Source organism: Saccopteryx leptura, chromosome 1, assembly GCF_036850995.1.
Source record: "Saccopteryx leptura isolate mSacLep1 chromosome 1, mSacLep1_pri_phased_curated, whole genome shotgun sequence".
Taxonomy (NCBI): Eukaryota; Metazoa; Chordata; class Mammalia; order Chiroptera; family Emballonuridae; genus Saccopteryx; species Saccopteryx leptura.
Window position 1 is genome coordinate 163229776 of NC_089503.1, and position 14103 is coordinate 163243878.

Here is a 14103-nt window from a genome sequence, read left to right on the forward strand (position 1 = left end):
CTTCTGAGAACAGAGGTGAAGTTGCCTCTGGGAGGTGGGCTGGCCTCACGTCCCTCCCTCAGCATCTAGGCATCGGCCAGTATCATGGGGGCAGGGGGATTCAGTTGCTTCCCCCCGGGAGCTTGTCTAACCACCCCTGACAACACCAATGCAAGATTGGTTTCCTGTGATTTCCCGGCCCCAGCAAAACCGATGTCCAGAGACCAGGAGGGGGGTCAGATGCTGCCCAGTTACCCCAGGTTAAGGAAAACACATGAGGCTGTGCCCTCTGTGCTGATGGCCTGGCTTCCTCTTGGGACCCCTGGCCCGATGACCCATTAGAGGGCCAGACAGCTCCCCTGAACCTCAGGAGAGCAAGCTCCCGGCATCCAGGGTGTCTCCAGCTCTAACGGCCAGGCCCCCCCGCCCCCCTTGACTGTGACTGTAACTGTCTTAGGGACAAACTCAGGTCTTCCCGTGGAGGGGACCCAGCAGTCTCTCCCTTCCACCTCGGCCAGCCTGGATCCTTCCAGTCACCAGCCCTGTGGAGGATTCCCTCACTTGGTTGTTCATAAGCTCTCCTCCCCACAGACCCATCTGCCCCCTCTGAGGCCAGTGAAATATAACATCAGGTGGAGAAGTGTCTTCCAGCCTTTTGACCACTGCTGCTGTCCCGATTTTCTCTTGTTGTATCTACCTATTGTGATCCAGCAGGGGTGCCCCCCAGGAGAGGAAGGGGGCTCTGGGCTGGCGAGAGACCTCGATGGAAGCCCTGAACTGGAGTGGAGGGGACGTCTTGGAAGGGTTCTCCAACCAGCCCACCTCTGGTGCAGTTGGACTATGGACATAGCATTACGTTTCAGAGACTCTATTTCCTGCCCAAAAAGCCCTGCCCTCAGACTGGACTCCCATGTGATGGAGCACATTCCTGCCCATGTGACGTGTTCCATTGCACAGCTGCCCACTCATGGGCATTTCTGACCCCTCGGCGTTCCTTCAACAGCTGAGCCGCTGCCCCTCGACACGCTGGAATGCCATGGTGCGCCAACGGCGTTCTGAAGCGGTCACAGTGCCATGGCCACTGTGCAGCCAGGAGTCACGAGGAAGTGCCAGCATGGAGGGTGGCCGCCAAGCTGGCAGAGGGGCCGCTGTCCCACCCACGCCCAGCACGGCCACCTGGCCCTGTCCACGACCCCACCCCAGAGCAGTTTGATGCAGGTCTCTTAGTTGTCACCTTCATCACCTGTCATCATGACCACCGGCTCAGTTACTCACACGGCCATTTGTCATAATGAAGAGGTAACCCTAACACAGTCCTGTACTCCAACCTCCTGCCTACAGGTCCCAGCAGCAAGGGAGGGACGCAGAACTCCATGTGTGAGACCGAGGGGTCCCATGCTAAGCCATGTTGCCCTCTGGGTCTCTATTCTCTTCAGGAAGAAGCCAGATTTAGTGCAAAGTCAAGGACGAACGGGCAAGAGCTCAGCTAGGTTGGAGATCAAGGACTGTGATCTCTACTGGAGGGTGGGAGCAGGAACTGCCTCCTTGTCTCCATGTGCCATACGCCCTTTGAGAAGAACCCGGGTTCTTCCCAGCAACATCCTCACTGCATTCTCTCCCAACAAGCCTTCAGCCTCCAGGGCCCTCTGCCTTCACCGGCTGCTTCAGCCTATGGATCCTGGCTCTTGCAGCCTCCAACTTCTTAGCCACAGCAAAATGCCCCGAGTCTGGCCCTAAGGCCTCCCTCTGGACAGCTAGTCAGAACTCTAACCCAGTCATCCTTTCACACGCTAAGCCAAGCAGAGCCCGGAACATCAGGGGCAGGACAGAGCACCTGGACGAGATCCTTGAGATTACCTCCTCCAATATCCTACAGCTGGCCGGAGAGGTGACCATGCACCCCAGGGCACCACTGGTTGCCAGGGGATGTCCCAGGCAAATCACATGTCCTCTGCCTGCCCTTTCTTAAATGGTCAAACTATAGAGTGCTCAGGCATCTCCATCAGTGCCCTAACCCCACCCCAGGTGGGCCACTAGGTGGGTTGTGCCCACTTACCTGGGTGCACAGTGAGCCTCCAGCCTCCTGTCTGCTCCCTCCTCCTTGTATCCAGCCACTTAGCCCAGTCAGAGTCCCTGGAGGGACTGTGGTGGACAGGCAGTGTTGGGACAGATGTAGGTCACCCTGGCCTTTTTGGCCTCCTGATGCCCCTCCCACTGGCCCCGCCTCCCTCCTCCTCCTCCAGCCCTGGCTTGGCAGAGCAAGGCCCCCCAGGGTTAATGTCCCAGGCTCCCAGAAGGCAGAGATGGAAGGGTCCTGTGACATTTGGCTCCTCCTATGCCTCTTGTCTTGCAAAGCTATACGCTCCCAACCAGATGGGCCTGGTTACGGTTACTCCTGGCTCTGCCATTTGGATGACCCCTCTGAGCAGGGGTGTCTATCTCATTGTCCAAGGCGAAGCCTCAGCTTTTCAGTTAAGCTGATCCCTCGGGACCCAGAACATCAAAGTCACACAGATACGCAAAGTCACTGCCCTTATGGGAATCATAACCCAAACCGGCAACGAATTTGGGGAGTTAGTCACAGAGCCAGAGTGACAAGAGGGCATGATCCCACAGGCTCCACTGGGGTGCACTCTACTGAAAGAGCCCCTAGGGGGTTGCACAGCCAGGAGGCCTTCCAGGAGGAGGTGAGCTTTCTCGAGATAGAAGGGGTGACCTGACCAGCTGCGCAGAGGGTTGGGTATGTAGAGGGAAAGTGGGACTCAGAAATGGGATGCCTGGAACAGTGATCATGAAGGGCAAGTGAGGCCCAGAAGGAGTGTTGGAAGATCCACCAAAAAGCCAGGTTTGATTGAGGATTCCAATGAAGTCAAAGAAAAGTGGGCATCACCTTCGAGGGGGTGTCCTGGTCAGCACAGAGCTGCGTGTGTTTCCCAAGGGGAGGTGCATATGCACATGTGCGTGCACAGGTGGATTCGGTATCCCCTGAGTGTTTCTAACTGTATGCATGGGAGGCAGGTTTCACTTACTCAACAGATACGTGTTGAGCACCCACCCTGTGTCAGGCCCTGCAAAGCAAAGGTGGGCAAACCTCCGGCCCTCTCCTGCCTGCAGGGCAGACAGGTGACATGTGGCCAGTGACCAACTGCCACTTGTGCTCCGAGGGACCAACCGAGAGCAGGCTGTAGGAGCTGGGATGAGCAGGTTGAGGTGAGTTTGCACAGGTACGCTTGGGAAGCCACCTGCAAATCTTTATCTCTGTCCTAAGGGATAAGGAGACTCATTTCAGCTGCTGGAGGGGTGACCGATCCAACTTGCATTTTAAAGAAACTCCCTCTGGCCTGACCTGTGGTGGTGCAGTGGATAAAGCGTCGACCTGGAATGCTGAGGTTGCCGGTTCAAAACCCTGGGATTACCTGGTCAAGGCACATATGGGAGTTGATGCTTCCTGCTCCTCCCCTCTTCTCTCTCTCTCTCTCTCTCTCTCTCTCTCTCTCCTCCTTCTCTCCTCTCTAAAATAAATAAATAAAGTCTTAAAAAAAAAAAAAGAAGCCTCAACTCTTAGTTGCAGCATCTTAGAAAAAAAAAAAAAAAAGAAACTCCCTCTGGTGCAGGGCAGAAGGGGAGGGACTAGGAGGGCGTGGAAGTGGTAGGCAGCTCCCAGGGGGGCAGTCTAGGGACCCAGCAGGTGTTCCTTCTCACAGTGGGGCCCGGGCTCCAGGGGACCTCCTGAGACCCAGGACAGGGAGACAGAGCTCTTCTGCATTTCAGGTGCCCCACTGCCCCCCCCAGGGGCTTGGCACTTCCTCCCTGGAGCCTGGAGAAGGCAAACAGATCACACTGGGGGTGCCTCTTGCCCCGCCCTGCATTGGACTGGGGTCTCACTCATTGCCATAGATGGAAGTCTCAGGACTCAGGCAACTGAGATGCATCCAACAGTTCTCACCCGCTCCTGTCCTCTGTCCATCCTTTGTAACGTGCTGACGCACCAAGGTGGCGATCTTCAGTTGTGTGACGGGTCCTTGATCAGACGCAGCAGGGTTCCTGCAATGGGTAAAGGAGGGGGAGGAAGGGGGCCCTGCCTTCAGGCCAGCCTTTTCTGGAAGTCTCTGGGCTACCACTCGAGCCAAGGACAGGTGTCCTGATTATTGTCCAGGGATCTCTCCCAGGGCCCAGGCTGGATCGGGGGGGGGGGGGTCACATTTTCACACCAACTCTCCCTGTGGCATAACCTGCCACACTTCCTCACACCGCAAAGGTGTTTCCTTTGGGAGAAAAAGAGGCAAGTCCCTGCCTGCATCACTTGAAGTGGACAGGACTGACTACTGGGATCCCTCCCTTTCAGTGGTCGGTGCAGACCGGAACCCCCAAGAGGATGCCCCCCGGCACAGTCCCCCAGCCGTGGGTGTGAGGGCAGCGAGCCTCCTTCCCTGGGTTCAGCTGTCCTCTCTCTGGCACCGGCTTCTCAAATTCCCAGCAGCTTGGTCACAAACAGCTGGTGGTAAAGATCAGGCTGAAACCCCATCTCTGCCCAGTGGCCTGGCCCTGGCCCTGGGGCACCGTGCTAAAGCGGAGTACCACAGGAGGACCCAGGCGGAGGGCTGGGCAGGGAGCTAGCCTGGGGCTTGCTGGGCACTTTTTGCCCTTGAGATGCCCAATTCTGGGGAGCAAAGGTGACTGACTGTCTGTGTCCTGCTTAAGAAACTCGAGGACAAGACCCTCCCCTGGGGCAGGAGAGGAGACCCTCCCTGCCTCCGGGGGTTCCTCTTTGGAGGGGGGGGGGCAACCCCAGCCCTCAGGGACAGCTCCGTCTGATTGGGGAGAGCTAATGTCCAGTGTCAGGTCACCCACTAATGGTGTCTGCCATGGCTGTGCCTGGCTGTGACTGCCAGCTTTCTGTGACAAGCAGGGGTGAAGACTGATGTGCATTTGGCAATGGGTGACTTCGCTGGGTGGGCCCTTGGTGTTCATCCTGTCATTTAATTGTCTCCTTTACTGTTTCCACTGTGTCGTAGGAAGGTGGGACACACCCCTCTGCCTCGCTGCCCCCTTGTCCCTTGGTTGGAACCTCCTGTGATGGTCCCATGTCAGGCCGCTGGCCCTTACTGAGAATGAATTGATCCAGCTGCATATTTGTTGATGGCTTTCTCCCTGATTTGAAACGTAAACCCCACAAGAGTGGGGAAGGAGAGAAAGGAGAATTCTGTTTTGTTTACTGAGTTGAGGACAGTGCTTGGCACTCATTTCTTGAGTGACACTTCCACCCTCCCACCTTGAGAGGCTACAAAGAGTTTCCCTGACTCTATCTGGAGGGGAGGTTGGGGGCAGGAAACAAAGGCTCCCTACCACCATTTGATTTTAAGCAAACACATTTGCAGACCGCTGTGTAACTGACTATGTCCCTGTGTAACAAGACAGAAGGGACAGGCCCCAACCGAAAGAGACAGTGAGACTCACTGTCTCAGCCCACTGGGAGGGAGCAAGTTGTGGGAAGCAGGCATGGTCGGTCCCAGTCCGAGCGAGGGGCTGAAAGTTCAGGGCCAGGATGAACAGCGGGACTCTTCCTTGTGCCAGCCCAAGCTACATTGCTACTGAACAGTCAACACAGACACCCAGGCCACCCACCCTCTAACGGTGCATGGAGGTGAAGAATGGTTTAACATTTGAGGCCACAAGGAAGCCACCGTTAACAGTCAGATGGACTTCTTTCTCATTGGTTTGGGTTCAGAGAGAACAGTCAGGGGTCTAGAGACCCAACCAGAATCTGAGATGCAAAGCACTACAAGCCCACCAAATGATTTAAGTTTTTCTCAGTCGCAGACACTAGAGCGGTGACAGGAAGAAACCGCTGAGCCCAGGAGGATAGTGTTCACCACGGAGTAGGAAGGGGAACCCTAACACTGTTAATTGTTTGTTGGGTCATGCATGAGGCATCTGTGTCCCCGCAGTGGAGAAGCCAAACCTGCCAGGACTTCTGGTCCCAGATAAACATCATTTCTTTGACCTCCTACAAATGTTTTCAACCGTAATAGATTCCCGCCTGTTTGATTTCTCAACATGGCTCTGAGTGAGGGCTCATTCCTTCTCCAAAGATTAAATTCCACATTCCGGGAGGTGTGAGCTGTGATCGGTCTGGTGAGTGATGGATCGGTCAGGTGGACATGGAGACCTTTACCAGGAAAAGAACTCAGCACCCCAACCCGGTGCCAGACTCCAGGCTAGGCTCTCACACGTTCAGCGCCTTTAATCCTCCAGCCACCTCAGAAGGTGAGATTCCTGCCTGCGTTTTGCAGAGAGGAACCCTGACACGGTGAGAGGTGAAATGACGTGAGGTCACAGAGTCAACCCTGGCGGTGGCAGAGAGCTGGACACGGAGCCAGGCTGATGAGTCCCTTTGTCTCTCAAAACTGGGCGTCTCCTGTTTCTAAAATGAGAGAGAGAGAGCTTGTTTGCTGGACTGCATGCAGCCCTGTTCAATGCCCCCTACGAACTTCCTCCTGGAGAGGAAGAAGGGAGGGAGAAAGGGAAGTCAAGAACTCCAACAGCCTGGCCAGCGGTGGCGCAGTGGATACGGCATCAGACATAGAACAGAGGTTTCTGGGTTTGAAATCCCGAGGTCGCCAGCTTGAGTTCAGGCTCGTCAACTTGAGTGCAGGGTTGCTGGCTTGAGCACAGGCGGCACATTGACACGATCCCAAGGTCACCAGCTTGAGCCCAAGGTCACTGGCTTGAGCAAGGGGTCACTGGCTCTGCTTGAGCCCCCCAGTAAAGGCACATATGAGAAGCAATCAATGAACTAAACTAAAGTGAAGCAACTACGACTTGATGCTTCTCACTCTCCTTCCTTCCTCTCTCTCCCTTCCAGTCTCTCTCTCTTAAAAAAGACCCCAACAAAAGAAAGAGAGAGAGAGAGAGAGAGAGAGAGAGAGAGAGAGGAAGGAAGGAAGGAAGGAAGGAAGGAAGGAAGGAAGGAAGGAAGAAAGAAAGAAAGAAAGAAAGAAAGAAAGAAAGAAAGAAAGAAAGAAAGAAAGAAAGAGACAGAGGGGATTCCACCAGGGAATACTATCAGCACCAGTCATGAGAAAGGGTGACAAGTCCTTCTGGTGTGTGAGCTTGGGGACATCTTCCAAACATTCAGCCAGCACCAGCAGTGACCTCAGGACCCAGGGTGTGTGCCTCCCCTGTGTCCCCACTCCCCTTTTCCTAAAAAGTCCCATGTGTTCCACCGTCCCGGCAGTTAATTCTGGAAAAATGCCTCCAGCAGTGCCTGGGCTCCACCAGAGACCTCTCGTCCCAGGGGCCACCTGTCAGCCCAAGTTGTTAGATGTTGGCTCCTGGGAGATTGACAAGGGCGGCTGAATCTCATTAATGCCCAAGGCGGAAAAGGGCTTTGCCGTCTGGTGACTGACTTGTGCCCCTGGAGGAACTCGATTAGGAAGCTGTTGACAGGACTCCAGCATGGGAACTCCATGGGACTGGGAACATGGAGACCTGAGGGCCGTACGTGGTCCAGTCTTGCATCCGTCCTGGCGCGGGAGACCCTGGCCTTCATGTCCATGCTGCGGAATGTTCTCCGGGACCCTCTTGCTCATGTCTCCCCTTGGCATGAGTGTGCTCTGGCCCACACGAATGGGAGGAGTTGCCCTGAGCCCCTCAGTGCCCTCCAAGGCTACCTTCTCTGGTGGGCTTCCCTTTGGCCCCCCATGATGGCTCCACCAGTGACACCAGGAAGTCTGGCACCAGCTCCTCCTGCACCTGCCCCAAGTTACCTCTCTGCAGGAGGCTGGAGCAGGAGATGTGACCTCAGACATCCCGGGTGCCATTTTCAGCCTCCTTACAGAAATCATAGGGATGGAAACAGCTCTGCGCCCTAGCCAATTGGCTCAGCGGTAGAGCATCAACCCAGCATGTGGAAGTCCCAGGTTCGATTCCCAGCCAGGGCACACAAGAGAAGCGCCCATCTGCTTCTCCACCCCTCCCTCTCTACTTTCTCTCTATCTCTCTCTTCCCCTCCTGCAGCCAAGGCTCCACTGGAGCAAAGTTGGCCCGGGCACTGAGGATGGCTTTATGGCCTCCACCTCAGGCGCTAGAGTGGCTCAGGTTGCAGTGGAACAATGGCCCAGATGGGCAGAGCATTGCCCCCTGGTGGGCATGCTGGGTAGATCCCAGTCGGGTGCATGTGGGAGTCTGTCTGACTGCCTCCCCACTGCTTTTCACTTCAGAAAAATACAAAAAAAGAAAAAAGGAAACACGGCTGGCTCTCACCCTGTGGGTAGTGTCAATATTTACAGGAAGGAGAATTTTTGTTTCCTGACTTTCAGTGGTCCTTTTAAAATGAACTTGGGCTAAAAGGGCCAAAACCATGCACAGAGTAGAGGTAACATCGAGGGGAACTTGAACTGCTGACGATCTTATTCCTTGATCTGTCCTGGTGAACGTTGATGACCTTCTGGAAGAAAAGGCCAGCGGTCTGTCCCAGGATTTGCAAATATGTTGACAACTGCCAATGTAATTAGCAATGAGAGTCACATTGCCCATTTGGGTGACTGTAGCCCGGTCTTACGCTTCTGGAACATCAGTTTCTGCCTTTGTAGGAGGGGGTGACAATGTTAGCAGGAGGGCCATGGGTGGACGCCTGAATCAGGCAGACTCAACTTGAAGTACCACTATCTCTACCCGGCAGCCAGGAATAGACAGTGTAGGGTTGGAGCAGAGGGCAGGTGGGAGATTTTGTTAGAGAGACCTGGAGGTCAGCCGTCACCAGGACCACCCTCCCGCCTGGGGACCAGGTAACTCGCTCCTAAGCAAGCACCTACGTCCCTCCCTGCTGCTCATCATTGGTCTCCCAGGCCTGATGCAGAGAGAGGAAGTTCCCTGGGCGGTGTTTTCAGGCCCTGGCCAGCCTGCTTCCCAGGACTTTGCTGCAGTCCCCCCAGCCAAAGGCCCCTTTGCTGCCTCTGAGCCTGGTTTTGAGGCCAAATTTGCCTGAATTGGCATCTTTCTAGTCCCTGTAGCTTGTCAAAGGTCCTTCTCTGCCAGAGACGCTGGCCTTCATGCCCGCCCCTGCCCCCACAAGCTGTCAGCCCAGCACCACACAAATGCAAAGGGGCTGGCTAAGGTCTGGGCCCCCTCGCACTCATGCAACCCCATGAGCTTCCCCAGGACAGGACCCTCTCTTCCCCCTGGTGGTCCCCAAAGTGCCTCCATCTTCGGTTCTGCCTAGGAATTACTCGCCCTTGGGCATTTTGCCAGGAGACGGGATCCTTCAGGCAGAGACCTGAGCATGTTCCATATTTACAGTGGACTCTGTGGTGGGCAGGAAGCTGAGAGGGTGTCTGTTGCGGGACCACCAGCACTGAGGCTAAGCTCCTGGCCCACCATGGCCCGTGTGTTGGAACTTGAGATAGATTGTCCCTATCGGGAGACCCATATGCGGGTGCCCTTGGCTGATTGGGGAAGATTTAGCACCTCTCAGCTCTGGTATGTCATGAGCTGCCCAGACAGTCAACTGCTTGGTCAGCTGTCCCGCCGGGGGCACTCACGGGTAAGGCGAGAGGTACCCAAATCAATGTGGCAGGCCGTCACCTGTGGCAAGGATTTGGGGATACCCCAATGTCAAAGGGAATTGGGACAGATAAAGCCCCGTCTCAAGGGCCCCTGGGGTGGACAGACCAGAGGCAAATGACTAGGTATCAAAAGAGAATGATGTATTTGTTTGCCATCTATTTTTAATATGCTGTCAACATGACCTTCTTGTGACCGGGGCCTGGTGAAGCTGCCAGACCGACTCATTCCAGAGCACCCCCCCTTCCCCTGAGAATATCTCAGAGGTTATCCCATTGAAGGCACAGAATCCTGAAATCAAGAGAGAGAGAGCAACTCCTCAGTCACAGGCCTGGTGCTGCCCCGGGGACTGTGACTGTGGCCATTGACAGCTTGCCCCAAAGGAGAAAAAGAAAGACACCGCCCCCTAGGCTCAGCGGACAGTTGCCCCCCCCCCCACACACCCAGTGCAGTTTGCTTTTGTACATAAAGTTTTATTAGGAACAGTCCCAGGAGGAGCACGCAGTGGCCACTGAGGTCAGTGGCTTCTGTTAAGAGCAAGTTAGAAACCCAGCACAGGTGCCTGGGGAGGTCCCCCTGCTGAGTGTACACCAGGGAACACTCCTGAACCCCTGCCTGAGGGACTGCATCCGGTAGTGGCTGTACTAGCGAGGAACACATGCACTGGAAGCAGGAAATGCTCCCTCACCACTTGGGAGAAAGGTCCAAATCCTAAATCCTGACTTTACCTGAAGGAGTGGGAGCAGGGGAGACAAGACTGAGTCCTACCAGCCTCAAAGAAACGCCAGAGCTGGCCACCAGCAGTGCGCCCACCCAGGGGTAAGCGGCGACCCTGTCTGAGCCACAGTTTCCTTCTCTGTTAAGATGCCTGGAGTTCCACTTTGGTCAGCAGACTCCCCACCAGCTCTGAGGGTAGCCGTCTGGACAGAAGACCCTCCACTCATCCTCTTAGCCCCATTTCCCGGGAGTCCCCTACAGCCAGCCCTCTCCCCCATCACACCCACTGGCCTCCCACCTGCCTGACCAAGCGACTAGGTGGGTTTCCTTCAAGTCAATGATAGACTTTTATTTAAAAAATGAACTTCACATTCCTGGGTGAGCAAATGTGCAGACACGACGAGTCTCTCTGCTTCCGACCCCTTTCTGCTTTCCAAACACGCCCTGGGGTCCCCTGTTTACCCTTCACAGGCAGTGAGTTCCGTGTCACCCATTTACCAGGTGGGAAAACCGAGGTCCAGGCCTAGGCTGTGAAGAAGGGTGAGCAGCAGCCCCGAGACCAGTCCGGGCCTCCCACCCCTCCCTGAGGTCTGTTCCTCAAGGGCCCAGAGAACCTAGCGGAAAGCCTCTAAACCCACCAGCTTTGAGTGCAATGTGAAGTACGTAAGTGTGAAGCAAGTGTGTGTAAAAACCGGATTAGTGGCTTCGTGCTGCTATGTCTCCCTGGATCAGCGGGACCAGGGCAGCTGGTGAGGACGCCAGTGGTGACCTCAGCGCTCCGCCGGCGCCTGCAGACCGCTGAGGCCAGGACACCGCCCCTGAGGCCCGGCTCAGTTTCTGCAGGCTTTTGCTTCTTGCCCCGGGGGCCTGGGCAGGGAGGCCGCGCTGCAGCATGGGACGTCCCAATGGGATTCAGCTCACATCCTCACCTCACACCCACGAAGACGAGGGGACCCCCAGGTACATTCCTTGCTCCCCAGCCCTTCCAGGCTTTGCCTTGTCTGGGTGGGCAGCTGGCTGAAGGGCGGATGCCCTGGGAGAGGGCCACATTTCTCCCCCGGGTTATTACCTTGGGAGGGAATTTGAGCTGTCCCTGTTTCTCTACAACAAGCCTGTCGCCTGGTGGGGTAATCTCCATGTTTCTCAGGTGACAGCTGCTGGCTCAAGACAGAAATGTCCTCATATTGGGGGCACCAGCTTCCCCAGAGGGTCTAGACTGGGGCGGGATGGGTGGGCTGGGTAGAAACTGATGGCTGGCATGTGAGGTCACTGGTGAGTAGGGGGCCCCATTCAAGCCTGACCGGTCCCCTCTGTGGCTTGCCCCACACTGGTTAGCCCCGGCGTACTGCACATGTCCTTTGCGTGTACATGGGGCAAACATTTAACCTTTCCATTTTTGCCCCGGCTTAATGACTGTTGGGTCCAACTCAAGACTTGACACATCGTAGGCACCTGATGCCTGTTTGCTGATTCACACGTCCGTCCGCTTGTCCCTCTGCCAGGGCAGTCCTGTTCTCAGCCCTCTCGGAATTTCTGCCACACACTTGAGACAAGTGCCCGACGTGTTACTAGAAAAAATCTAAGCGACCAGAGGGGCAGATTCCTCACCTTGAGAGACACATTAGGATGACTTCAAGTTGAGTCCTCATAACGTATCGAATCCACACTCTTGCTCCTGAACTCTGCTGTGCCATCCTGAGCATCAGGGATGGGGCTGGGGATTGTAGAGGACACTTGCTGTGTGGCCCTGCCTTTCCCTGGTTTCACCTTGAGGGTGACCTGGGGCTGACCATCAAGGCATCCTGACCTTTCTTGCCGAGGGTCTAGTGTGTGAACTAGTTAGGGTGCAGGGGACTCACTCCCTCTTCTGGACCTTGAATAGGGGGGCAGTGACTTAAGGACGGGGAAACCCATTCACCAGACCCAAGGGCTCCCTGTGGGCTCTGTCCCCACCTGGGCCTCCTCTACCTGGCGGACTCAGCCCATCCTGGGCACCAATGCACCACCCTCAGAGCAGCCTGTCCTGACCACATGGCCAACCGGGACCTCCTGGCTGTCTTTGCACATCTATAGTTAGAGGGGTCGGGGTCTTTGGAGGTCTGTACTCCCTTCCCCCACCGTGTGTACCCTGAGATAGGAGCCCTGCACCCTCAGGCCTCACAGAGGACACTGGGTGCCTTATTATTTGTTGAAAGAAACAGCTATGGAATCCGAGGGGCTCCGGCTTTAGTCACAGCAACCCAGCCTGAAGTCGGTCAGAATCACAGTCATCCTGCCCACTCAGACCTCTTCTGGATCCGGGAGAAGCCAGTGACCTCTCAGGGCCTGCCAGTCTGCTGCCTACACAAAAGGTTAACCCAGTGTGGACATCTCTGGGGTGGCAGGGCAGATGTGAGACCACTGTTCCAAAGATACACTGTAGGGGACACCTCCAACCATGTATTCTTCCCTCTTGTCACCTCCTGTGCGTTGGTCCCTCTGCTGATCGCACTCATCCTACACCCTGGCCAGCCCTTGCCTCTCTGTGTGCCTCAGTTTCCCAATTATCCAATGAGGGTGAGATTCAGCACTACATAAGCATGAACTTAGCATACAAGTTTCCTCTACCCTGGGTGGGGTGTGAGGCAGGGGTGCATTCCAGCAGTCCCCGACCAGGGCTCCTCCTCAGACAAGGACTGGCCAAATATCCATCTAGGCTGCTGAATGCTGACCCTCTCCCTCATACCACCCCAACGTCTGTGCACAATTACACCAGCACAAATGTTTCCAGAGGCCCTGAGAATGTCTGGGTGCAGCCAGGGCCCCAGCTTCAACGACACAGAGCTGGATTCATCCCTGGCCCTTCACTCCAACCAGTCTGATTCTGGGCCAATGTGAACCTCTCGAGGACTTCCCCTGGTCCCCTCAATTGGTCCTATGACCCTCACCTCCTGGTGGATACATTCTGTGGAGTGTGAATGTGCTCTTCCCCTGAGAGTGGCCTGCAGCAGCAAGCGACCCCACAGAAGACAGCACAGTGGTTCAAGGTCACTCTCAAGATTTGGTCATGAAAGGTCAGTCCCTGACCACTTGCTCACTCTGATCTGTGCTCTCTCTGCCTCAGCCTGGGGAACGAGCCTCCATGTTAGGAGGTGCTGTCTGGAAAGACCCACATGGCCTCGCTCTGAGACAGACCAGCAGAGAGAGAGGATGTTGGGCCATCAGTGCACACTGAAACCTGTCAAGACCTCCGGGTATGCTCAGGTCCTGAGTGAAGAGGTTCCGGCCGCAGCTGAGACCGCAGCCTCAGCGACCTGAGCATCCCAGGCGGAAGTTTCCACTCATCTGCAGGAACTGTGAGATGACAAGTGTTTCTCAGTTACGCCGCCGAGCCAGGGGTCATGTTGTCACACTCAGCAGATTGCAAGCCGCCTCGTCCTGCCCTCCGCCCTCCCTCCCGTCTCCTCCCAAGCTTCCTCTGGCCACAACGACCTCCTTTCTAACCTCCTGTCTGTCCAGACGCCTTCTGTCCCCAAGTGTCTTTTGCAGCTGGCCTTCTGCCAGGCTAAATATACCTGGGTTTGTGCAGGGCCGGCTCGTTCGGGTCATGCTGCTGGGAGACTATAAATGTCACCTCACCCAATGGCCTCCTCGTAACACCTACTGTGTCTCCACATGGCCATTGCTTTTTTCTGTTCACATCTTTGTTTTCATAGATGTGTCCACCTTCCCCTCCAGACCGTGTGCTTCTGGAGGGCAGGGACCCTGGTGGCTCTTTCTGGGCTGGGTACCATGTGAATGCTCAGGGTACGTTTGCTGAGTGAACAGATAGAAAGCCCCATCCCACCGCTGACCAGCTCAGTG